Source organism: Xiphophorus hellerii, chromosome 16 (assembly GCF_003331165.1).
Source record: "Xiphophorus hellerii strain 12219 chromosome 16, Xiphophorus_hellerii-4.1, whole genome shotgun sequence".
In the NCBI taxonomy this organism is placed as follows: Eukaryota; Metazoa; Chordata; class Actinopteri; order Cyprinodontiformes; family Poeciliidae; genus Xiphophorus; species Xiphophorus hellerii.
The window spans coordinates 4,953,699-4,979,347 of record NC_045687.1 but is presented as its reverse complement, the minus strand read 5'-3'; the positions used below and the strand labels follow the sequence as shown (position 1 = coordinate 4,979,347).

At 39.0% G+C, this 25,649-nt stretch overlaps 1 long non-coding RNA gene across 1 annotated transcript; it reads right to left on the bottom strand.

The window, feature by feature from the left end:
- Positions 1-22,027: 22,027 nt before the first annotated feature.
- Positions 22,028-25,419, bottom strand: LOC116734895 (uncharacterized). The gene is made up of 4 exons (XR_004342286.1): positions 25,094-25,419; positions 23,890-23,979; positions 23,246-23,338; positions 22,028-23,100 (listed from the first exon to the last, which is right to left on the bottom strand). It is a non-coding gene; the product is annotated as an uncharacterized LOC116734895 (long non-coding RNA).
- Between the last annotated feature and the right edge of the window lie 230 nt (positions 25,420-25,649).

Here is a 25,649-nt window from a genome sequence, read left to right as displayed (position 1 = left end):
AATGGAAATGATGTAATAACGCATGTGATTTCCTGCAAAAGATAGATACACTTTATTTTCAAAAGAACACTTAACACTGGAGGTGATAAACAAAATAAACACAACAACCAAAAACAAAAATAAAATGGATTCTCAGTCTCCATTAACAAAAAACTCACTTGAAAAAAAAACAACTAAACAACATAAAGCCAAAGTGGAAATAAATACTGCATTCAACCTAAAGACTGCAGATTATGAAGTCTGTGTACTATGTTGCCCTTCAGTAATAATTAGATTTAAATAGAGAAGATGGGCACATCCACTACCTGATGCAATATTTCACACTACATGATTTTTTGCTGCTATTTTTCCCCTTACAACAATCTTAAAACGTTGGTCTTTCTAAGATTGTGTGGTGTGTTACGGTAGATCATCGTTGCCGCTAGATCTAAATCAGGGGTTTTCCCCGACTGGGAGCTTAAAGCAGCCTGTTGAATGTGACAGGTAGCCAATCAGAAAGCGCGGATTCTCCTCCGTGCTTTCTGAGGGGAAATTGAGGGGAATCCCAAACAGCTGACACGGCACAACCCGAAGTCCAGCGGACATTGGAGATGATAGTGGAAACAACATTAATGTTTATTCAACATGCAAAGAATATAGAAATGACAAGGGGAGGAGTTGGAGCGAAATTGCTACCGCAGTTGATAAACCCGGTAACTTTTCAGCTGTTCTTCGTTAACGTGACATAAATAGGTTATAATGATTTTCATTCAGTCAGGACTGACACTAGCCACATGCATTGCAGGTAGATTGTAGTAAACCATTGATTAATGCCTGGTTTTAAAATTAGTTCACTGGACTTGTAGCCATTATTTTGTGCCCATTGTTGGACACCACACGGCAGGAACGAACCTGATCGAACCGTTACAGCTAGGATTTCTGTCGGCTAATGTGTGGCCTGTCAGGTTTTGAAAATGGGGCGACAATCGGCTGACAGCTCTAAGATGGTGTAGTGTCCACTGGGCTTTACATGAAGGAAATGAGGAAGGGAGGGTCAGTGGAGAACACCGGAGTTGAGCCTTTTTTCATTCAGTGTCATCAACAGAAAGAGAAAAAGGCCGGAAGAGACGATAATGCCGATAATTAAAATGACGTCGATAGTTTTAATTTATCGTACGATTAACTGATTTATCGTTTATGGCGACAGGCCTAGACGTGTGTATTTTAGCTAAAAACAGATTCAGAGCTGTGTATTTACTGTAAGCCTGTGGTGAAGGTGAGGTTTGTGTTGTTAGCTCTGCAGAAGCCTTTTCATCTTTAGTCCTGGATGCAGGAGGACGTTATGTCCCTGCTCTCCTGCTTCCTTCCTGGCTCAGACACTCTGGCGTCTTCCAGGCCACCTGCCAGCCAATTAGCTGAGCGGGCAGAAGCAGCTGCCCAGTAGCAGGTGGACGTCCATCCCAACATCCCTACCACCTGTTAATGCTAATGGCTATGATCTCAGGGACCACTGGACTGTACCGCCATGGGAGGCAGGTCAACTGTGGAAAGAAATTACTATGGGCAGACATGGATACTGACAGAGACACCGGAAGGAGCGGTATGTACTGTAAAAATAAATAAAATGTGTTTTTACAACAGATAAAGCTCTGGAAAAAATGAAGAAGCCAGTGCAAAGAGATCAGCTTTCTATGTGGCCCATTAGATTCCAAATTACATCAATTAGTCCCTCCAGTTTTTCACAAATCTGCAAATTTGCACATTTTTCCCCTGATTTTTTACTGCAAATTAAAAAATAAAAAAAAATGGCTGAAAACATTTGGTTTAAGTGACTGCCGCCTCAGTCTTACCTGATGTCAAGGTATAGTCGATATATCGAGTAATAAAAAGTCACGTGTAGCATCATACATTAGCGCGAATATCATAAAAATTCTTTATCTCTGGAAAAAATTAAAAGACCACTTAAATTGATAAATTTCTCTGATTTTACTCTTTCTAGGTAAATGTTTGAGTAAAATGAACATTGGTCATGAACTGCTGACATGTCTCCTAATTCCAAGCAAAACTTTACTATTTATTTGCAGCCATTGTACAGCGCACATGGTGGAGCTTTGCTGGGGTTGCTAGGTAATGGTCTAAGCTTTGCTGGGGTTGCTAGGTAACGGGCGGTGCCTGCTGACTCGTAACGTTACATTCCTGAGACAGCGGCCCAATTTTAAGGCGCTAATTTACAAAGTCAAAAAGTTTTTATAACTGAAGTTATAGTTACTTGATTGTGCAATAAAATGGCAATGTATGTCTAGAAAATACATAGTACTGTCTCTTTAAAAAGAAGAGCTCAACATTTTCACAAAGACATTAGCGTATCTGATCAACAGTGAAATTCAATGCTACCCAACTGAATAAAAACATTTTAGGAAAGCTGCTGCGTTTCAGAACTCATTTCTGATTTTATCTCATCAGTTATAAATAAGTCATCTTTTATTCATGTCGTCCTTATTTAATGTGACAAACTCAAGTGTCAAGTTAGAGAAAAACACCGTAGCCATGCTCTCTTACAGGGAAAAGCAAATATAAGATTTCACTCCTAATTGGTTTGCAACTAAACACACCTCAGATTCACTGATGTAAAACTCTTCTACTGCTGAGGAAAATAACCGTTTTTAGATGTTTATTCATAGTTTTTGATAGAGAACTATGGCGGTGCCAACAAACTGTTGAGACAATTGGTGCCTTTAGTAACATTTTTCATATAGCTGCTGTATAATCAAAAGCCGTCTTGCTTACAAACAGCTGCTGATGTTAACTGATGTCAGAGTAAAGTCAATGATTTATACAAAAAGTCACATTTACCGTCATAAATAAGTGCAAATATTGACAAATTAGTACCACAAACACTTTTAAATAATCACAGAAAGTATCACAAAATCCTGGAGGGACTGAAAAGATGCTCAATAATAATATATAATTTTAATAATTGATATTTTAAGTTTATGAACAGGTTTTATCAATACATTCTGGCACAACCGGAACTTTAGGAGCATTTATGATCTTGATTTGGCCCAAAATAAAACTGAGTTTGACACAGCTGATTAGAACATTTACAAACAGGAATAGTTTTAGATTCTGCGAGCTTTTCCTATTTGTTATTTTGCTTTGTAAGTTTGACTTTTCATCCTTTTTCCTTCCATCGATCTGGTTCTCCTTCCCATCGCTACATGTTATTAGCTCTCTCCACAGGTGCGAGCGCCGATACAGCGGCTCTTTGCGATCCACTCTGAAATAGGTCCGCTCCGATCTGCCTCATAAAACGCTTCCACCCTTTCTCACTTTTATGGATGGAGGGCTGATATATGGCTTTATTTACGAGGACAGGCCCTGACAGATTTAATATTTTAATTCGGCTTTACGGCCCGAACATTGGGCCACACAGGACTTTTTACGAGGCGTCGGCACCAGCGGACAGGGCAGCGCGGATAGAGGGGGAAGGTTGCCATTCTTCATCATGTATCATAGCTTAAACATCGTGCATATTTCAGCCGCATATAACCTCTGCTCGCGCTCTTACTCCGCATGTCTGTGTCATCCATCTGCAGTCCAATATTCGCCCGACTCCAGCGAGAAAACACGGCCATGAAGCAGACAGTGCAGGTCTAATAGAAGGGAGATTGATGCTTCGAGCGATTCAAGGCTGGTAGGAGTGTGAAATTCATGCTCCAGATAACTCAAAGCTATTGGTTTGGTGGCTTATGAATCTGAAGACACAGCTCTAAATTTTGCAGGCTTTTTTTTGGAGGGGACTCCAACAAATAACCTGCCAATAGTTTCAGAGTTCAGATTAGAAAAACTCTCACATACAGTAAGAATCAGAGAGACACTGCAAAAACACCAAATCTCACCAAGGACTGTTGGGTAGTTTACACTGCAAATATCTTAAAATAAGACAAAACTAACTTAAATGTAACTTTTTGCAAGATATAGGAGCTTGTTTTATGTCAAAAAAATCCTAATTATTGATGAAAATAAAAAGATATTTTCCCATAAGTGAAATAAAGTACTTTTTCATCAATATTAAGAAATTGATTAAAACAAGCTACTCTATCTTTCTGAAAAGTTACTTGTAAGCAGAGTTGGGGACTAACTAGTTGCATTTACTTCAGTAACTTTCTTAGGAGCATTTATATTACTTTGTACTTTTACTTGAGTAATTTTATTACAAAGTATTTCTACTCTTACTTGAGTAAGATGTCTGGATTTTCCATCCACTGAATGAAAAACAAACATGTTTCAACCAAAAATCCTGCAGTTTTTGTTAAAGTTTCATAAGATTTATATTGAAAGAAACTGATTTGGAAAAATGTTCTTTTGCCTGATTTTAATTTTTTGTTACTTATATAAATTATTATCATTTTGGTTCATAAAATACCCAAATTTCCACTTAATTTAATATTTTGTTCAGTCTGATTGTGTAATTTTTAAATATTAAATGATTGATAATTGTACTTTTTTATTCTTACTTGAGTAATTTCTTGGACGGCTACCTTTAACTTTTACTTGAGTAAAGATATGTTGGAGTATTTCTATTTTTACCTGAATAAAAGTTTTGGGTACTTTTCCAACTTCTGCTTATAACTTGTTGGTTTTTTTTTATTTTTGCACATTGACAAAAAAACAACTTTTATTGTTTCTTTATGTCTCCTATGAGGAGTATGATGGGCAGAAAGTTATAAAAATAACAATAAGATGAAAAATTCAGGCAACATCAGTGTCACAAAAAGACAAAAAGATAAAAAACTTATAATATTTGTGTCTTGAGGTCCAGAAAGTAAGATTTTGAGTTTTTGCTGTGATTGATGAATGAGACGACTTAAACATTTCTGTGTAGGTTGGTGGTTATTTTAAGAGCCGAAATCAAAAGTATTTCACCATAAAAAAAAGTCCACACCCATCTAACACTATGAAAAGTTTGATTACTTTTAATGGAAATCAATACGTAGAGTTTCAGCAGTCGCTCTCTGTGAGAATTTTTTAATCAAGAGGAATTCATTACACTGCTGTTACACACACACACGCCACCCTCCACCCCCACACACACCTCATCTCGTCTAAAAAATAAGAAGGAAAAATGACAAGAACCTCTAAAACTCTCCCTCAGGGTTTTGGATTTTACCATTTCGCTGCCAATTACAGCATCTATCAATCAGGACAAATGAATCCCCCCCCCCCAGCGGTTGATTCAGCCTAACTTTTCGAAAAGTCGAACCATTAAAAAAATAAATAAAAAAAATCAGCGAAGGTGGTCAGCGTCCCCTGGGATGCAGAGCAGTTCCCATGGGAACCGGTAAACGAGCGGCTGGCCATCCGCTCGCTCCAGGAACACAGCGATTATCGATCTGTCTGAGGGGTGAACAGCTCAACCAATCAATGGCTCCTCGAGTCACACAGGGATTGCAGGATAGAGGTGGAGTGTGTGTGGGTGTGTGTGCGTGTGCATAGCGAAGGAGGGAGCAGTGCCAAAGACATTTCTGTCCAACACAAATCACCTGCCTAATTGACAGGCTTGGAATTGGTTTAAATGGCCTGTTGTCTGCTGCCTCTCTGCCCAGGTAGGCTGCAAAGCAGACCACCTTCTACAGGTATCACTGTCATTATGTCCTCTGGGGACGGAGGTGAGATCATGGGGCTGAGTGGAATAGGACAGGATACGAATTTTACACCAAATGGCTTCCAAGAGTCTTATCAGACCTTCTGTCGCTCTGTTAGGATCTCTGGGGATCAGCAGCACACAAACTCACCTGCTGCTGCTGCTGCATGTTGTTCCAGCATGCATGGCTTAAACTTTGGCCAGTTAGCTTGCTCCAGTGCCTGAACGTTATGTTTAATATCCATTTATTCAGTTAGAGGAGCAGTAATAGTAGCACAATCGAGCAACATGTTGAATATGACTTAAAAAAATCTGATTTTATAATTTAGCGATATGAAATTGGGCGTCTGCCTCTTTAAGAAGCTCCTGCTCTTTCAGGAAGTCATCATGGCTCCTCTATTAACCCTTTCAGGGCTGTTGCTAATTATTATTTTAGTAATCGAGTATTTCATCGATTATTCTTATGATTAATTGAGCAATCGGATAAGAAATGTGATAAAATTAAATATTTTTAAATTCGACTATAACAGCAGAGTTACTATCAGATCAAATTTTCATATTTGCGCATCCCTAACAATTATTTCTCTGTAACAATAATGGCTCCATTTTTTAATTAATCTGGACAAAAATTATATAAAAAAATATGAAATTATATTCAATTTAACTGGATGCTGCTAACACTTAGTGATTAGCAACAATTCAGAGGCGGACGTGAGAGCGTTGCGCAACATAATCAATCACGGGATGAAACACGGTGCGCTAAGTAATAAAACACAATTTAACGAAGCTTCGAGGCAGGTTCCCTCAAGGAATTTTAATAATCAAGATCCCTGAATCAATTGAGGAATCGTTACAGCCTTAAACCTTAAAGCAGGGTTCCCAAAGTCGGTCCGGCATCGTGCATGTTTTAGTTCTCGCCCTGGTTTAACGCACCTGGATCCAATGATTGCTCATTAGAGGCCGAAGGAGAATATTGGCATGCTGAGGAGGTTGTTACTACCACCAGGGAGGGAACTAAAACATGCAGGATGCCGGCTCTTTGGGCACCATTCCCCTAAAGAGTTAACAACGAGCTTAGCTGATCCGCAGTTCCACCTGGTGTTTGCTAGTCTGAAAGAGGTAAGTGTGGGAGCTGAGGAGGAGCTGTGTCTCAAAGGCGGAGCTAGGTTCAGCCACGCGTTTTGGAGCTGAATGGTTGCCATGGAGATTAAATGATTTCTTCAACATGCTTTAGACAATAAAGGCAACACTCCAAGTCTGTTTTAATCAGAAAACATTATAATATTATGTAAAGCTCAATTTTAAAACTGCCTCTTTAAAATGCTGAATGCTCAACCAAACTTGGTCTGATCAAAATATAGATTTAGATATCGCTACTTTAGAAAAAGTCTCCACCAGAAGCTGTATTAGTAAACTTTACTGTAACTTTTTCTTCTGCACCAAGCTGTGTGTGACCTTACTCCCCACTACATGTTTGTGTCTGTGATGTTTCAATAAATGAATGAAAACTTTACAAAAACCATAATTAATGACTTAATGACACTGGAAAGTAATTAAAACTAAACAGCCAAGAACACAGACTTTGAGACATACAGCGTTGCTTTCATGTCGAGTCTGTGGAGATTTGCATCAAACTTTCTTTGGCTTTCAACTCTGGGCAGAAACTGTTCAAACTGAAGGCCGAGAATGGCTTCACCCCCTGGGGCAAACTAAATAATTAACAGCCCTTTAATTACACCTTAAAGCGAGCAAATGACCTCCAAGCCCCTGGGAGGGAAGATGATGGAGGAGGTGTGTGTAAATACGTGTCTGTGGGAACCGCAGAAACGCAACGCATGGAAGAAAGTGGCCAACACATCCTGGCCAGCTCATTTACTTTGACATTTGAGCAGAGGCTTCGCCGCAGGAAGTGACTTTAAGAAGGAGGAAACCGAAGAGTCTGACTCACGCAACTGACTGACACTCCGGGGTCAATCCATCTGAGCCCAGGTGAACGAGAGGAGAGCAGCCGATCGATGAGCCGGCGGTTTGATAGAGTGTTGGTGAGTGGCTGTATTTCCACGTATTGAGCTTCTGCATTCCTAATAAGGAGGAAGATTTAGAGCAGCAGGAACCTAATGACACCGCTCCGGAATCGTGTGGAGTGGCTTTCCAACTGGAACAATACGAATACCCACAGCAAATATCAACAAATCCAGCACAGATTTATGGATCTCTAAGCCAACACTGATAATATGCTAAACAAATAGTCACATGCAAACGGTTTTTGGTGAAATTTTAAAAGACAAAATGCCTAAATCTACTTTCTACACACTCCTTTTTGCTTTTTATTTAACTGTCTTAGTTATTTTTTTCCTCACTTGTCTTGGTTGGTTTGAATTAGATCACCAGTAAAACACTGAATATCAACCAAATCAGGATTCCAGCACATTTGGTCAGCTGGTTTTACTGCTGCTGGAAAAGACAACCGTTTTGTTGTTGACTTATCATCCAGAAACCACTTGCTACATTCTTGCTGGTTGTGCAGGAAGCTCTACTAATGCTTTTCAAAGGTGCCCCTTTGTATAACTGCACATCTGTTTGCAGCCAAACAGATTTTTTTCCGTGCAAGAGCGTTGAGTTCGGGCGTGGCCAGCAGCAGGTAATTTGGATTTAAAGTGACAAGACGCTCTAAAACAGCTCATTCTGAAAGGAGCTCAAAATAATAATTTTGTGCAAAAAATATAATAAATAAGTTTTGTTTTGTCCACCTAACCTGTTCAAGGAAGCATAATATGTCACTTTTAAAGGCAATTTTTTCTATACCAGTAACCCAAAATGTTGACTTAGTATTGCATGTTTTAGCTTATAATAAATAAATTGAAATCTGGAGCTGGTTTTTAATTTTTAATTTTATTTTATGTTACTTTCAGCATGTATTCTCTGTGATGCCGTCTTTTTATCAGCCTAATGTTGCAGAAATATGCGTATGATTATTTTTCTCATTGGTTACAGTGGCAGCACTCTCATTTAATCAAATTAAATCTAAAGGAGCGTGTCACGCTGCACTCCCACTCCCCTCGCATGCTTCAATCTCAGCATAAGCCCGCACTTCGGTTCGTTCCTCTGCCTCCCGGTGGCACAAGCACTCAGAGGTCCAATCAATCACACCTTGGCTCAACACACACACACCCACACACACACACACACACCCCGACAGGGGGCAAAGGGCGCCGCGATGGACTTGCTTTAAGTTCACTAGCTGACCAATGGCATTCATTGTTCTCGTCATCAAACCGGCAGGCAGCACAACAGATCACACATTCTTCTTCTCTCTATTAAAGCGAACGGCCGCTGAGACGCATGCACCGTCTCTTAAATGGAAGTAAGGAGGAAATTAATCTCTCCCTTGGCTGCAGTGGCAGGATATTAATCTGTTGGTTGTACTCATCTCATCTTTTCTCTCGTTGCCTGATAATCCCCTCCTCATCAGCGGCGTATGCAAACCGCAGGTGGACGAACACAGTAATTGATTGTGATGCGAAACTCCCCTCCCGCCTCTTATCGGTCTTTTTTCCCCCCGTTTTTGTTAATCCCTTTGCTCATTAATGGAGGTGTATAATTTTCCCGTCAATCCTTAGTAGCTCATAACAAGATGTGACGTCTTCATTTTGGTCAGAGGGGGAATCAAGTTGGGATCGACTGCAGCAAACTTTCTGCTCTCTGTTATTACACTTTTAATGTCATAGAAAATAAATTAACTATTCTGCTATTTAACAATCACAGTACAGATCTAGGTCTTCTATATCACATGTATCAAACACAAGGCCCGGGGGCCAAATGCGGCCCGCCGCGGCTTTTTATGTGGCCCTCTAGATTCTAGACTTGTGCATAAATTAAACCTACAGGATAACAGTTGTGTGCTAAAACATTATTTTATTAATTAAATCAAAATGGCTTTTATTTGTTACTGCCAAATTACATTAGTCCATTCTTCCAGTTTTACTACAATTGTGGAAATTCACACAAAATCAACAAAATCAACAAATTACATTTGAAACTGTAATAGACAGGACAAATTTGTATTATTTTTTAATTGCAGTTGGGGGCCACACAAAATCACTCCACGGTCCACAAAAGGCCCCCGAGCCGCACTTTGAGGCACATTTACCCAATCTACTCCATTTGTAAATTAATAGCTGCTTTTCTTGTTGTGAGAACTGACAGAGCAATGTGATTCTTATCTGAGCATTAACCCTCCAGGTTTCCCATCCGATCGACGCAACGCGGCGTTCTTGCTCTCTTTTCTTTTTTTACCCACTGGGAGACAAATTGGGCTGATAAAGCTAAGTTCATTATGTGTTACTGACACGGCGGTCATGGGTCAGGTCTAATCTGAGTCCAGAGGAGCCCGGCAGCTTGGCCGCGGTGAGACCTGGCTCTGATACAGCCCTTAATCAGATCTGAGGTTAATGTGCTGCCTCTCTATGATAAAACCAGAGCAAGAGGGGAGAAAGCATCTCTTCAGCTCACCAGGAAAAAACTAAAAAAGCCCCCTTCCCCGCTCCCAGGAGATCCAATACTTAGCCCACACGTCTGAGCTGTGACTCAGAGAGAGAGAGAGAGCCATGCTGCAAAATAAATATCATTAACCCACAATTAAAATCCTGTTCTCTGTCCTGACATCCTTTATTGTTCTCATATCTCTGTCCAATTACAACATGCTGGAGTAATTATGGCTGCATTAAAAAGTAATGAAGTTATATGAGCAGGGCCGCCGTTTCCACAGGGCAATCTGACAGAAGGTACGGAGACGGAGGGACTCGATGGAACGCGGCTGCGCTCAGGAGACCGAAAGCCTCCACAGTTCAGCCGATTCGCCGCCGAGCCACCTGGGTATCAGTTATACCTTCAGTGGTCACTGCGAATCTGTTGCCATGGAGATGTGATCAAGTTAGACATGGCTGCTTCAGCAATGTTTACTAACCACAGAAGAAGATTAGGAACACTGGAAGAAAAAAATCCGACTTTAATCTCACATTTCTGACTTTAAAAGTCAAAGTTTTGACTTTTACCTCAGCATTCTCACTTTTTTTCTCAAAATTTTGACTTTTTTCAGAATTTTTACTTTAATCTGAGAATTTTGACTTTTTCTAAGGATTTTCACTTTTTACTCAGAATTTTGACTTAAATATCAGAATTTTGAGCCCTAATCCTCTTCTGTAAGTAGCGAAGCTGTTCATGCGTTTAGATCAAATCCATCTCTGTAACTGTCTTTGAACATTTATGTTGATTGTTTAGTAAACACTTGTTTTTGTGTGAGAGCGCCGCCGATACATTGCAGGGGTCAGGCCGTTAAACCAGAGGGTCAGACGTGAGAGCGAAGCAATTTGAGGTTGGAAATGAACGATGTCCTTTCTCATTTCAGAGCCACAGAGGCCGGAGCCCATCAAACGCCAACTCTCATGTGCCAACGCCCCCAATGACTTACAGCGTCTCTTCGTTGTGTTTGTTTCTCAGTACGTTCAGGACAAAAGGACAAGAGAGCTAAAAAAAAATATCTAGGCAACCATTCTCTTCAAGGGAAGTCCAACAAATGAAAAGAAACTTGTGAGAGAGAAAAGGAAAGGAGGGCGTAAACAATAAACAGAGTTTAGAAACTAGTCCAGACCGAGCCGCTCCACACATGGATGAAGATTTGACACTGAAGCACTGTGAGGGGAAACTTCACCGTCCTCTGAATGAAAATGTGTCAGAAAGAAAACTGATTCCAGAAGGAGGAAATCATAAAAGAACTAAAAAATAATAACAGAACTGAAAAATCATAAAAGAACTGAAAAATCGGACTCCTTAACCTATGAGTCCCTCTAACTCTCCCACTGTCTCCTGCATATTTCGTCTAAATCAATATTTAGACGAAACATATTTCGTCTAAATATTTGTGATTAATGTTTGTGATTTGGATAGCTCAAATGTGGGGGAAATATAGCAAAAGTTATAAGTTACCTGACATTCCATCTTCCTCGCTGATCCTCTTCCAAACGAGGTCCTTTCTACTCCCGTCTCTGTAGTCATCACTTGATTGGTCGTTGATTATAGAACGAGAGCAAACAGCGACAATTAGTTTATCTTCCCTAGTTTTTCTTTTTTCTGAGATCACATTGGAAAGTGCTCCACTATGTGCTGGTTGACGCTCTGCGTCAATTGTTGAGAGTTTAGACTTTTGCAACCCCAGCGAAGGAAGCATTGGACGCACATCAGACGCTCGAAACGCTTCAAATCGCGCAGCACTTGACACCCCCTCGACGCGCCTCCACATAGACTTTGAACGTAAACCAGACGCACCTGACGCTCAAAGCGCATTTGGTGTGAATGCACCATAATACAACGTCGTACGAAATTCATAATTCTCATGAAGGTTCGTTGTTTTGTAGGGATTTATGCATTTTGTATTTCAGGGATTCTACAGTTGTCATATGAAGACATGATAGCCATGTTCTTGGCACATTTAAACCTTAGGAAAGAGCACAAACAGATCTCATTTTTCCCTATTTTGTATTTTGTTTGTATCAAAGTCTAATTTATCATTGATGTTTGTGAGCTTTAACGTACAGTAAGTGCAAATTGGTTTTGATTCGGACGCTGCTCACTGCTAACGGCTACAGTGAGTTGCTATCACAGCGGATCTGAAATGGCTTCTCAGAGGTATAAATAAGAGAATGTCAGGTTTGTTTGTCATATTTGTCCAGCACACCTGACAGATTCTTTTATTACTGAAGGTTGTTTGGGATGGAGCAAGAATGATGCCTGGCTAACAACACCGCAGTGCAACACCACATAAGACGTGCAGTAATGGCAGCACAGATGACTGGGATTGGCTACACAGGTCAACAACAATGAATTCCTTGGTAAGCATCAATCATGCTGCCAAGCCTCTTGGGGCTTTGATCGAGTAGTTGTGTGTTGTTGTTGAGAGGCTAGCTGGGGATGTAGGTTGGCGGGGAACTGATAATGGGCTTCAGTGAAACACAAGAGATGAACCCCCGTTGAGAGATACAAGAGGGGAGGAAAAGAAGGATGGAAGAGAGAAAGACAGAGAGAGAAAGCACCAGGGCAAAGAGGGAAGCAAAAAAAGGACGACAGAGCCTGGATGAGGAGGAAAACTCAGCCTGTACCCTTTCTTCCTCGGTCCCCTGCTGGATGACCAACACGCAGACAGCCAGGCACCATGACGGACATCCTCCTCATCTAATGAGTCCCAGTCACAGCTGAACACACCGCTGTGCTTTATGGTGCCAACAGAAGGGTCTGCCACCATGAAAAAACCTGCCGCCCGCAACTTAAACAAACAGGAAAAACACACAGGGTTAAATGAAGCCCTCTTCTCTCCAATGATGGTTTTACATCTTTGAGGACGATTTTTCCATTCTGTCGGGTTCCAACCAAAACTGTTAACCCACAATTTAGCATTCACTATACAAGTACACACTGCAAAAACAAAGAAATCTTACCAAGTGTTTTAGTTTAGCTTCTATCACAAATATCGTAATGCACTTACAAGCAACATTTCAGCAGGATATACGAGCTTGTTTTAAGTCTATAACTCATACATATTGATAAAAAGTATTCGTTCCACCAGGAGACTTTTTCACTCTGACCTGAACATTCAGAGCCACATAAACACGGTTACAAAGCCGGCCTTCTATCACCTGAAGAACATTTCCAGGGTTAATGACTCAGTGAGATCTAGAGAAACTCATCCATGCATTTGTCTTTAGTCGCATCGATTACTGCAACAGTGCAGCTGATAAAAAATGCTGCTGCTGGTGTTCTGACTAAAACCAGGAAGACGGATCACATCAACCAGTCTTAAAGTCCAAACACTGGCTCCCTGTAGCTCAGACAATAAACTTTCTGCATCCCAAGAACCAAAACCAAACATTGAGAAACAGCATTCAGCCTCAAATCTGGAACAAACTTCCAGAAAACTGCAAAACAGCCGAAACACTGAGATCCTTTAAATTAAAACTAAAAACCCACCTGTTTGATTGATAATAACTGGAGCATTGATCAACATATTTGATGTGTATTGATGATTTTGATGGTGTTTATTGGTTGTTTTCATAATTTGTGACTGATGTGTTTATGATGTAAAGCTCGTTAAACTGCCTTAGCAACAAAGCACGTTGGGTAGTAATTAACTACATTTACTCAATTACATTGACTTGAGTACTATTAGGAGTATTTTTACTGTGCTGTACTTTTTACTTTTACTTGAGTAATATGATTATGAAGTTTCTCTACTCTTACTTGAGTAAAACTTCTGGATTTTTTACCCACTGAATGAAAAACAAACATGTTTTAACCAAAATCCACTAGACAGAGACACACACCTGCAGTGTCAAAGTTTTATAAGAAAGAAACTGATTTGGAAAAAAATATTTTACTTGATTTTGATATTTCTGGTTACTTATATAACTTACTTATTATTGTCATTGAAGGATGGATGGATAATTTGATCAGTTACTCAGTACTTGAGTAAACGTTTTACCAAATACTTTTTTTTTTCTTTTGTGTACTTTCTTGGACGGCTACTTTTTACTTTTACTCGAATAAAAATATGTCGAAGCAGAGCTAGTTTTACTCGAGTATAACTTTGGTGTACTCTACCCAGTAACTTTAACTCTCTGTCAGGTTGCAAACTGAACTCTTTGTCATCTGTTTTTACTTCTTACTTATAAAACTAGAACCAAATATCTACAGCAGATAGCAGCGTGTCACACAGGCGTGTTCCTCATGAGGTAAAGGAAGAATAGGATCGTGTATCACTGAGCGCTCACTCACATTTCACATTCACTAAATCCACTCGGTAATCTCCTTATGTGTGTGACATGGTTTTACCAGAGGAAGTTGTGGAGGTAGCTGTCAGGGAATTTGATGCCAGTTCCCTTGTCAGAGCCACTTCGGTTTGCTCGCCGTCACTCAGCTCGCTGTGCCCCGAGGGGCCGCTGACAGGAGCGCTTTCTGCAGGCAGAGGGATGGCGGTGGCGATGGCGTACCACGGCGCACTTACTCCAGACGCAACACAACCTGCCGCCACACATTAGACAGGTATCCATGAACGCTCTGCCTGTGGCTTGTGGAAGCAGTCTTTGATCAAATAAGCGGCATTGATTTTGCCGAGTCGAGGCCTGGCTGCTGTACGCGTATTGATCGTGTCCTTCTTTGACATGTCAGACAGGGGGTGAGCAGTAATATGAAAAATGGCCACCCTCTCTGGCGGATCACAGCACGCAGGGAACCCTGCCATCATCGCAATGCTTTCTGCCCGGTTGTACCGCTGTGTTAATGTTAAACTGTGCTGTCTGCTGCAGCAGGCACAGACAGCACAGTGCAAAAAGTTTCAATCTCTACTACAACTCTTTAGACTTTCTTACAGTCTTAAGTGGTTGTGAGAAATAGTTTCGCCGTTTCTTTAGTACAAACATTTTACCTCAACATGATGCCATATTGTGCAACAGAAGAGCAAAACAGCCACTGAAAAGAAAATCTGGCTTTAATCTCAGAATTTAAACTTTTTTTCTCAAAATTATGACCTAATCTTTTGAGATTGAATGCTTATAGATTCTGAGAATAAAGTCAGAATTTTGAGAAAAAAAGGACAGAATTTAGAGATTAAAGTCAGAATTATGAATTTAAAGTCTGAATTCCAAGAAAAAAAAAAAAACTGAATTATGAGATTAACGTCAGAGTTCTTTTTTCCCCAGTGGTCCAAATCCTTTTGCGTAATTTTCTAATATCTAAAAATAACATATTCAAGAAACAAAGACAAGACACTGACTTGACCCTGTTAAAGCTCCAAAGTTTTTCTACTTTTTTTTTTTGTTTGCAAAACTCTGCAAGATTAAAATTCAAAGACACTTCATAGATCCCAAAGGGAAATTAAATATTGTTGTAATTAATTTAATTGAAGTTATTGAAGATAATAACGGCTGTGGGCAGGAACGATCTCCTGTAGCAGTCTGAATAACTTTCTAAGTCTGTTATTTTTGCTTTAACAAACCATTTCTAAATCCAAGATGGAGAACCTAACCAAGCCTGGAGCAGGAGACCACACTAAAAATGGCTGCCGCTAGCTGACAGAAACCGTGCTGTCCTCTGTGTTCACATGTCTCTACGCAAAAGAGACATGTTGAAAGGAAACCCCACCTTTGTGGCAAACTAGAAATTCTGCAAGTAAAGAAAATGAAAGGATGTATCGGACCCAAAAAGGCCCTTTGTCCCGCCTTATGAAACCTGTCAGACTCTCTGGTGGTTTACAACCGTACAACTTTAATTTCTCTCCTCCCTTTCTCCCATCCTGATATCCCCTCTTAGATTAAAATAGGTCATAAAAGTCTAACAGACTTTCATCTTGGCATCTGGGAATTAAACAGACATTGGACATTGTTTGGTTCTTATCAAACTTACTTTATTCTCGAGTAAACTGTTTCCACTTTTCTGCATTGATTTTCGAAATGATAAAAACAAAACATACTGCAAAAACAAGTCACAAATTTGCAAGAAAAGAAAACTCAGAAAATTTGAGATTATGCCCAGAAATAATCTAAAATAAAACAAGTGGAAATTTCTGAGATTTGTCTCAATATTTCAGTTTTCTTTTCTCACAAATTTGCGACTTTTGGATCTCAGAAATTTCCAAGTCAGAAATTTTCTTTAAAAAAAAAACTTTAAAAAAAAACATGGAAATTTCTGACATCCAAAGGTCACAAATTTGCTAGAAAAAATGTAGAAATTCAGAAATTTAAATTAAATAACAATTTTTTTTAAAACTCTGGAAATGTTCTGATCTTATAAGGTTGAAAATTTTTTTAATTTTGGAGTTTTTTCTAAAGAAATTTTAGATTAAAAATTATGGAGCTGTTACTCAGAAATGTTCAACTTTTGGAATATTGGAAAATTTCTACAGGTCAAAAACTGGAATTAACTTTTCATCAAGTTACTTTGTGTTAAGTAAAAAATTACTTCTATTAGTAAGTTTTGACTTAGATTATTTCACCTATAAAATGTGAAAATTTATTGTTTTAAGTGAATTAAGCTGCCAGTAAAATTAGTACTTTCTCATTAATGTCAAGTTTTTTTTTACTTAAACCAGACTCCTATATTTTGCAGAAAAGTTACTTGTAAGTTAGTTTTGTTTTATTTCAAGCGTACTAAGACATTTCCAGTAGAAAGAAGCGAAAATACTTTTGCAGCGGATCTCATTTTCTTCTTCAACAGTGTAATTTTTCACTCCCTGAAAAGGTGAAATTCATGCTTCAGAAATTAAAATCTGCAGAAGTCTAAAAGGAAAGAGGAAAAAACCTTCAGAAAGCCTGAGAAAATGCAAACCAAGAGCAATTTCCAAGATAAAACGCTTTGCTTCTCAACAGTAACACAAAAACAAAGCAGCAGTAGATGCAACTTTTTTCTCAACGCTCTTTGTGTATCAGTCTCAAAAATACAAATCCTCAAACAAACCTGGACGTTTGAGAGTAATTCAGCCTTCAGTCTGAATCTCTTGTGGGTCTCTGTGGTTTGCTGTGCCAGTGAAATGAAAGCAGGCCTCTCTAATAACAGTGAATTTAATACCAGTCGCTTAATGAGAGTGCCCTGTGTTTGCTCTAGGCTCATATCCGCAGCAGAGGGAGAGGAAGAGGTGAGGAAAGGATGAAGGAGGGAAATGTAGTTAAAATCCCCCATTAGTATCACCTCCAGGGCAGGCATGCACGCTCCCCAGGCGGCGGTCTGTACGCGGAGAGCGTGTTGTGGCGAAGGGACGAGATGCCCGTCCTCGCCTGCGCACAGCTGGAGTTCCCAGGATGGCAGCATGTGCCACCATTAGCAACAAACAGAAATTGCTGCGGTGCTTATTAGAAAACAGCACAGCATTTGAGATCAGATGGGAAACATTCTGTTACATAAAAAAAATAAATTAAAAATACAAGGAGCCCTCAGAATGTACAGGAATGACAAATGAACTAGACAAGTAGATCAATTCAACACTCCTTTAAATAATCTGACGCAGGGCGAGGAATAAAGGATCAGAAAATACTCATTTTGAGACTATACATATGCAACACGGATTATTATAAACGTAACATTTGTCAAAATTGTTGTATTTTTTTCATCAGCTTAATTTTGTTTGGTCAAGAACTTTATTTCTCCTGACATTTTTGGTATATAAGGCTGCATTCACACTGCAAGCTGAAGAGACCCAATTCCGATTTTTTTTTTTTACGTAACGCGACCTGTACCTGATCTTTTCATGACAGTCTGAACAGAACAGGTCGGGTTCTTTTCGAATGCGACCCAGGCCGCTTACATATCCGATACATATCCGATTCAAATGCGACCGAACGTTCAGGTCACATTCATCCGAACTGAACGTCACTGATGCTGGACAAACCTCACTATTCGGCGCCCTGATACGCACAAAGTGGGACGCATAACAACCACCATGACGGACTATAATGAGGATTAAGTTGTTAATATGCTGGTTCCGGTCGGACAACTACTTCAAATATGTAAGATATGCGCCACCACTAGCATCCATGTTTACTTCTGCAAACACTGAGCACTACTTCTTTTTAAGGCGGTTGGCAGAACACTGAGAACGCTGACGCTATTGCGCCCTCTAGTGCGCATGCGGGACACTTCCAGGTCCTTTGCCCGTTCAGACTGCAGAACACATGCAGGTCGCACACGTGTGGCAGAGTGAACGGCCCGGGCAAAAAAATCCGATTTGACAAAATATTGGAATTGGGTCATTTCAGTCTGCAGTGTGAACGCAGCCTAAGTTATGTTACGCTGCTCTTGACGGTTGGTGGTTACCACAGCAACCAGCAACTGACAGCTCTCCCCTACAGCCCCCTTTTTTTCTGTTGCCGTCGGTAACTGTAAATAGAAAAAAAAAAGAAGCAAATTTCTGCCAAAAACTGATATTTTGAGATTAATCTCAGAAATTTTCTAGAAGAAAAAATGTGGGAATTTTCTGAACCCATAAAGTCAAAAACTTTGACTTTTTCTGGAAAATTTTTAACTCAATCTCAAAATTTCTGAGGTTTTTTTCACAAATTTTGAACTTTTTTTTAGATTAGAGAATTTTCAAGGTTTTCTCAAAATTTTCCAAGATTAATCTCAAAATTTATGATTTTTTTCTTTTGACTTTCAGAGCTCAGAAATTTCCAAAACTTTTGTAGAAAGATTTGTGAGAGTAATTTCAAAATTTCTGAAATTTTTCTCAAAGGTTTTCAACATTTTGAATTCTGAGAAATTTCAACTTTTTTCTGAAAAGATTCAGAGATTAATCTCAAAATGTCTTCCTTTATTGTCATCTCTGTGTTTTGAGTATTATAACATTAACATTTTAGACTAATTAAATTATATATAGGGGTTTCATGTGTAACTTTGTATATACCTTTTAAACTTATAATTAATGGTGTGCATTAAAGTTATGTTTAATTTTACAACAATTGTTAACTGTTCATTGGGAACTATTGAACTGTAGTTAGTTTAGGTTTTGTTTTTGTATTTTATTGAATGCTTAAGGGCATAAATGGCGGACAGATGTGCCTGTTTTGAAGTCTGAACCTGAGACAAACAGTTATATATATATATATGATGCAAATTTACTTAATTAAAATAATTAAATATATGGTAGAGGAAACAATAACAAAAAAAATCTAGTTTAGTTGTGAGAACAGTTTTGAGACAGTAAAAAACAATTAACCGGCAATCCTTCAGCAATTAGCATCTCTGTCACACCAGCGAACAAAACTAAACAAAAACAAAGCCTTGCAATCGTCTCAGCGTTAATAGTCTCTGTGTGTTCCCCTGAGTGTTTACTAAACAGAGTGATTGCGGTGGAGATTTGAATATTTAATAACAGGAAGAAACCGGAGAGGGGCTCGTCTGGGGAGAACAACAATCCGTTTGGACTCACCGGGCAAATGAAGGAAACTGGGTTGAGCTCAGTAAGTTTGTCCCCTTGGAATTAATGAATTTTAAATGAATTTTAGAGAAAAACAATAAATCAGCTTCAAAACCTCTGCCTTGGAACTGATTCTCTGCTCCAAACAGAGACAAAACACTTTTTTATTTTACACTGCTGGTATGCTGGACAGATCAGGGTTGAAATTACTCTGAGGTGGAAAGAAACATTTATCCTCAAACTCGCTTTTCCTTTGGGCCACGTGCATTTTTGACTCAATATCTCTCTCAATTCAACACATCCATCATCTCGTTCGCTTTAAAGGGCTCTAACTCACCCACGCATGGAAATTAGGTTTATCTTGCAGAAAGAAATAATAAAATCAGAAAGTACATGAGGTTTAAAGTTCTGTTTGGGCTCCGTAAAGTCTGTGCACCTATTAAAACATCAAAAACAACACCAGAGCATGACCTCAGCAAATTGGAGGAACACTTTGTATATGTAACCTCGGCCCATAAGATTGCAAGTTTCCATAGAAACGGTTCAGTTATTTTTTAATTACAGGATGTGAAATTGTAACCCAACAAACACAAGTAAAGTTCAAGCATCGTCGTGTTTTATAAGTCCAACTTAACTTTTAATAAGCAAATTTTTTTTATGGACCGCAAGTTTAGGCTGTAAATAAAGTTAGATAAAATCAAAGCTAAACATGAAGTTTCTGTGTAAAATATTTTGTAAGGTATCCAATTAATTTACCATTTTCTCAGACAAAGTCAGTGTATTTAATTACTTGTTCTTTTGTATTCCACCTGCTTTATTGTGTACAAAAATAAGACATTCACATTTTGTCTTTGTCAAAGTGACATAAAGTGCCATTTTATAGCACAATTAAGTTACTGTTACATTCAATTGTTATTAAAATGCTGGATATATCAAACATAACTGAGCAATTTGACGGCTTGAAATTAAGCCTCAGTCTCTTTAAGAACTTCCTGCTCTTTCCAACAAGTTTTTTTTTTTAACTGCTTACAATCGTTTTTCGGAGTGTTGCATTGAGAAATCGTTTATATGATGAGCTCAGTGGATGCGCAGTTCCACCAGGTGTTTGCTAACTGCTGCTGCCACTAGTCTAGAGGACTAGTGACTGCTAGCTTTAGACAGCAGTTGCCATGGAGATTAAAGGATTTCTCAAACATGCTGGAAGAGTCAAAGCAACACTGCAGGTATATTTTTGATGCGCAAATAACATCAAATAAACATGATGTAAAGCTCAAAATAGTCAATTTTACGTAATTTGCATTAATATCATAACATTTTAATACATTTGCAAGTATTGACCCTTTGCAACGTCGGACATGAGGATCGGGAGTATTTTACAGAGCAACTGAAAATGTTTTCTAAAGTTGTCTTTTCCTGTTTATTCGTGGCTCCTACTTGTTCGAGTCGAGCTAATTTGCCTGTGAACGTGACACATGTGGTTGGAGCTCATAGACGGCGGGATTAATAAAAACTAGAACTAGCTAGCTGAGAAACCGACCCAGACCTCCTCCCTCCTGACGTGTTGGTCAAATGACCGACTTCACCCGAATTCACACCACATGATTTACATTAATTTGTCATAAACAGCGTTTCCCCTTCAACCGAGGCAGCATTAAAAACGCACAGAAGACGAGATGCTAGCCAGTTTTTTCCATACAGGCTAGGCTACATGACGGGGCGGCACTGTCTCCATGGTTACTAACCGTTAGGCGCTACATTCGCCATAGTGAAATATTTGATTTGTTTCTAATCAGACGTTCTTGTAAAGTTTATGAACGTTAGTCGTCTTACCTTGTGAAAAGTGTTCGCTGTATATCCACGGTTACACCGAGGGCTGCCAGTCATTATGATTAACAGCTGCTATCCGTAGCCGCCGTATCTTTCCTCGTTAAAAGTTATAAAATAAAATTACAAGTTTGGTTTGCATCCTTGTTTGTGCAGCCGACCGCACAGTACCCGAAGACCATTTTAAAAGTGGAATAAACTAAATAGAAGCGATATTAGTGGAGGCATTGGTTGTTTTGACGTCCGTCATGGCGGAGTGGGCGGAGCTCTGGAGAGCGTGACGTCACGTTGTGTCCTGGGAGACAAAACTTTCACATTTTAACTACTAACGGGCCACAAAATTCATAAAATGGAAAACGGATTTATTTTTTTTTTTGGTGATTTAGTTTTCTTTTACCTAATAAACAATAAAGAAAATTTTTATGAAATCTGTATATTATTGATCATTAGGTAAGGTAATTTTATTAATATAGTACATTTTCAGCAACAAGGCAGTTCAAAGTGCTTTACATGAATTAGAAGGAAATGCAAACAAAGCAACAAAACTAAAAGAAAGGTAAAAGTATAAAACTACATATTGGTTCCCCATGTTTAATAAGAATAAGTAGTCGATCATTTATAAACTACACTGTAAAAAGTGTGGCCTGGCTTAAATTAAAAAAATTGATGTCCATTTGTTGCATCTAAAATATTTGACTTCACAGAATCTAAATAAAGTGGTTTGGTACAACATGACTATTTAATTTTGACTCAAACCATATTACTTTATTTGACCCAATATTAATTCTTCACCTTTATCCAAGTTAAATTATTTACATTTCAGTTTTGGAACCAAACTAAAATATTGAAATTGAACCAATCAAATATATATACATTGCACCAAACTAATATTCAGGCATTAACACCAGTTAATTCATTGGGACCATGAAAGTCTTTTTTTTATATTTCATAAACTTGGTTTCAAAAACAATTTGCATCACTCACATCACACTTAACACACTCCAGCAACAGTTTTTTTTCAAAGTCATTTATTCCTCAAGTAAAAAAGGACAAAAAAAAGTTGCATGTTCAGACAAATATAGACATGTCATTGTTGCTCTATATCAGAGCAATGAAATAAAGACAATATGGCTTACCAAGCTAAATTAAATGGATGGAAAGCATCCACTGTTGTTGTACTGGTCAAACACATCTGAACTTGAAGGAATGTTGCATCTCTAAACATCATCAAAGAACTAAAATTCCAACAAAAACACTCCATGAAAGTGACCCTGTGAGCCTGTATAACAAAGTGCTGCTGAGGTGGTCTACCTCTTAAATAGAAGCCAGTGGCAACTACAGGCACACATTGCTAATGTGTGTGCTTACACACAAATATACACTACTGTGCAGTTTTGAGTTCACCACTGAGTTTGCGAATCTTGGAAGTCATCTTGTTGGAACCAAGCTCCATCAGGATCTTCTGAAGGGCCTCAAAGGTGAACCCGAAACCCTGTGGATACTCCATGTTAAGCGCATAGCAAAGTCCAAAGAGCATTGCCACTCCGGCTGCAAGAGAAGGCAACTCATTGAGGACTTCCACACCATCAATGACAATCCTAACGTCTTGGGGCTGCTGTAGAAGGCTTGAATTCTCTCTGAAGACGAAGACTGCCATGATGGTCCTCTCCAGCTCCTGCTCAGCTTGATCTTTCTGGGAGACCTGAGGCAAAATATACGAAATATGCAACTGAACAACTGCAGTCTGGCACACCTCATTAATCACTATATACTGTATAATGGCATAGGTGGTCTGCCGTGATGAATAAAGTTGAATCATCATTGTGACAGAAAATATCTGGACATACCATGTATTCCTTTATAAGGTCCTCAACACGTTCTCCCAGGTAGATGATGAGAGCTTTGAGGATACACTCCCTTCTGAAATCTGCATCAGCACCCTTTAGGGACAATCAAAAATGGTTATTATGCGATGTGTAGACTAGTCTAGCAACTTCATTTACAGCTGTAGCCGAGACTAAATATGTATGTTCTAATTTAAGTAAAAGTGAAGCTAATTTCAGTTCAACTTCCTTTTCCAAATCTCTTGACTCTTCAGTGGTTGGCTCTATTTCTTCATTCAAGTCATAGTCAGATGGATTGGAAATGAGTGACGTGACAACTATTCCACTTTTAAAGTCATTAATGGTGCATGGCCGATGTTTTCTCCATTTATGGCTCCGGAAACTGCTGTATATGTTGGTTTTGTATGAGCAACCATCAAACATACATGGGACTACTTCATATTTTCTCAGATGTTCATAGATATGTTGGAAAAAAACGTGCTCAGTAGAAAGCTGATTGTTTCCACAAATGTAACACTTGAAAGAAGAGTGTCTTTGTTGGGACTCCAGAGAAGGATGATTTCTAGAGAGATGTTTCTGAAGACCATTCCATGTCTTGGACGAACAGGGACATTGTGCGTGGATGCATGGATAGGGACGCCGCCTACCGTGAAACCGATGGTCAATTCTCAAGTGTTTCAGTATCTCAGATCTTCTTGAAAAATGCTCGCTGCATTCTTTGCATTTCCACATCCAACCTGAAAAAAGGAAAGCAGACCAGTAAATATTTAGAAAGTGCAATGAACAGAAATCTTAGTTTGTTTAGTTTTAATGACAGTCTGGTAATCTATATACCTAAATACAATGTTGAGTCTAGCGGTAGTAAAGAACATTGAGCTGCATGTTTTGTATGAACTAAGATATACACAGAAATTCATTCATTCAACATCATTATAGCTACTACTGTGCTCTTACAATCAGAGCCACCCTAATGTAAAAATGACTGCAGGCAAATGCAACACTTGGCCCCCCCTCCCCTTCATTAGAGATTTGCTTTAATAGAGTAAGCTTGGTTGAAGTTGGCATGTTCACTTTTTGAAGCACTCTGCCTGCCACACTGATCTTGCAGACCACTTCGACTGAAATAAAATTAATTAATTAATTAATTAAATCGTTTGGTCCACTTAATCTCGTCTCCACATTCATTTGGTTTTTCTGAACGTTGCAACCCAACAGTTTTGCTGGCTCACGCGTGCGAAGTCACACTTCATAAGATACCTGCCAGCATGCCATGACATATCTCTGAAAACACAAAGCATTCGGAAAATGCAAGGAGATTCGCTTACCAGAGCATATCCTGTGCAACCGTTTTAACAGTTGGACAAACCAGCATGGCGAACACTGGGAAACATCACCTACCATACCATACAAGTATAATGCATGCACAAAACACCATTAATTTTCAACGGGCCTCGCTACCATTAACAAACTGGGACTTTACAATCATAGTGGTATAAACACACTAGACTAACTAATTGCTAACATGGCTTAACATGTGTTGAGCTAGTCAAATTCACGGTGTAGCCGAGCTAACCGTGGTGGAAGCTAGTGATTGGTAACGACTTATGCCTACCTTGATTAATTCCAGCTACAACCGAACAATGTACACATAGTTATATTTCTCGTGAAATACGTGTAAGTTAAGAAATTACACCACATTTAACCCGGCGAAAAAAGAAAGCGTTTACTGGGATACACACATTTAGGCGGGACATTCAGCTTGCTAACCAGGTGACATTAACTCAGTCTTTTGCATTAATACAATTGTAGGCTTGCTAAGACACATCTACATCCGCTTAGTTTAGTACTTACCGCAGGTTTATTCTTTGACGTGCTGGGACGTTAATCATTCTTTCTTAACCGTCTTAACGGACGAAGCTCTCCAAGCACTTCTCCCCCACTTCTTCTCACGTGACTCAGATTGAAAATATGACATCATTTCCTTTCAGCGTGTTTTGAGAGGAACCAAAATATTTGCTTTCTTTCCTTCAGAAGTGTTATTAATTCAGTCTGAATCAAAATTGACACCTCAGAATGCAAAAAAATAGACTTTCACAACCAAGTCAATTATTTTACAATGTATTCAATGGTAGTTATTAGCTTGAATGAACAACTCTGTGCTTCACTTTTTCCAGTGTAGTAGGGGTTTCTCTGGATTCTTGTTCTGATAAAACTAAATGTTGGTTCTCCATGTTTGGAGATTAGTGAGGTATAAAACTAGATGTTGGTTCCAGTTGTTGTAGTTTGAGTTCTAGATTTGTACAATATAAAGCTAAATGTTGCTTCATGTTTCTAGATCACCAGTTGTTTTCTATTTTGTTGGCCAAATGCTTTACCATTCTTGATTTGTGTTCAGCGGCCAAAACAA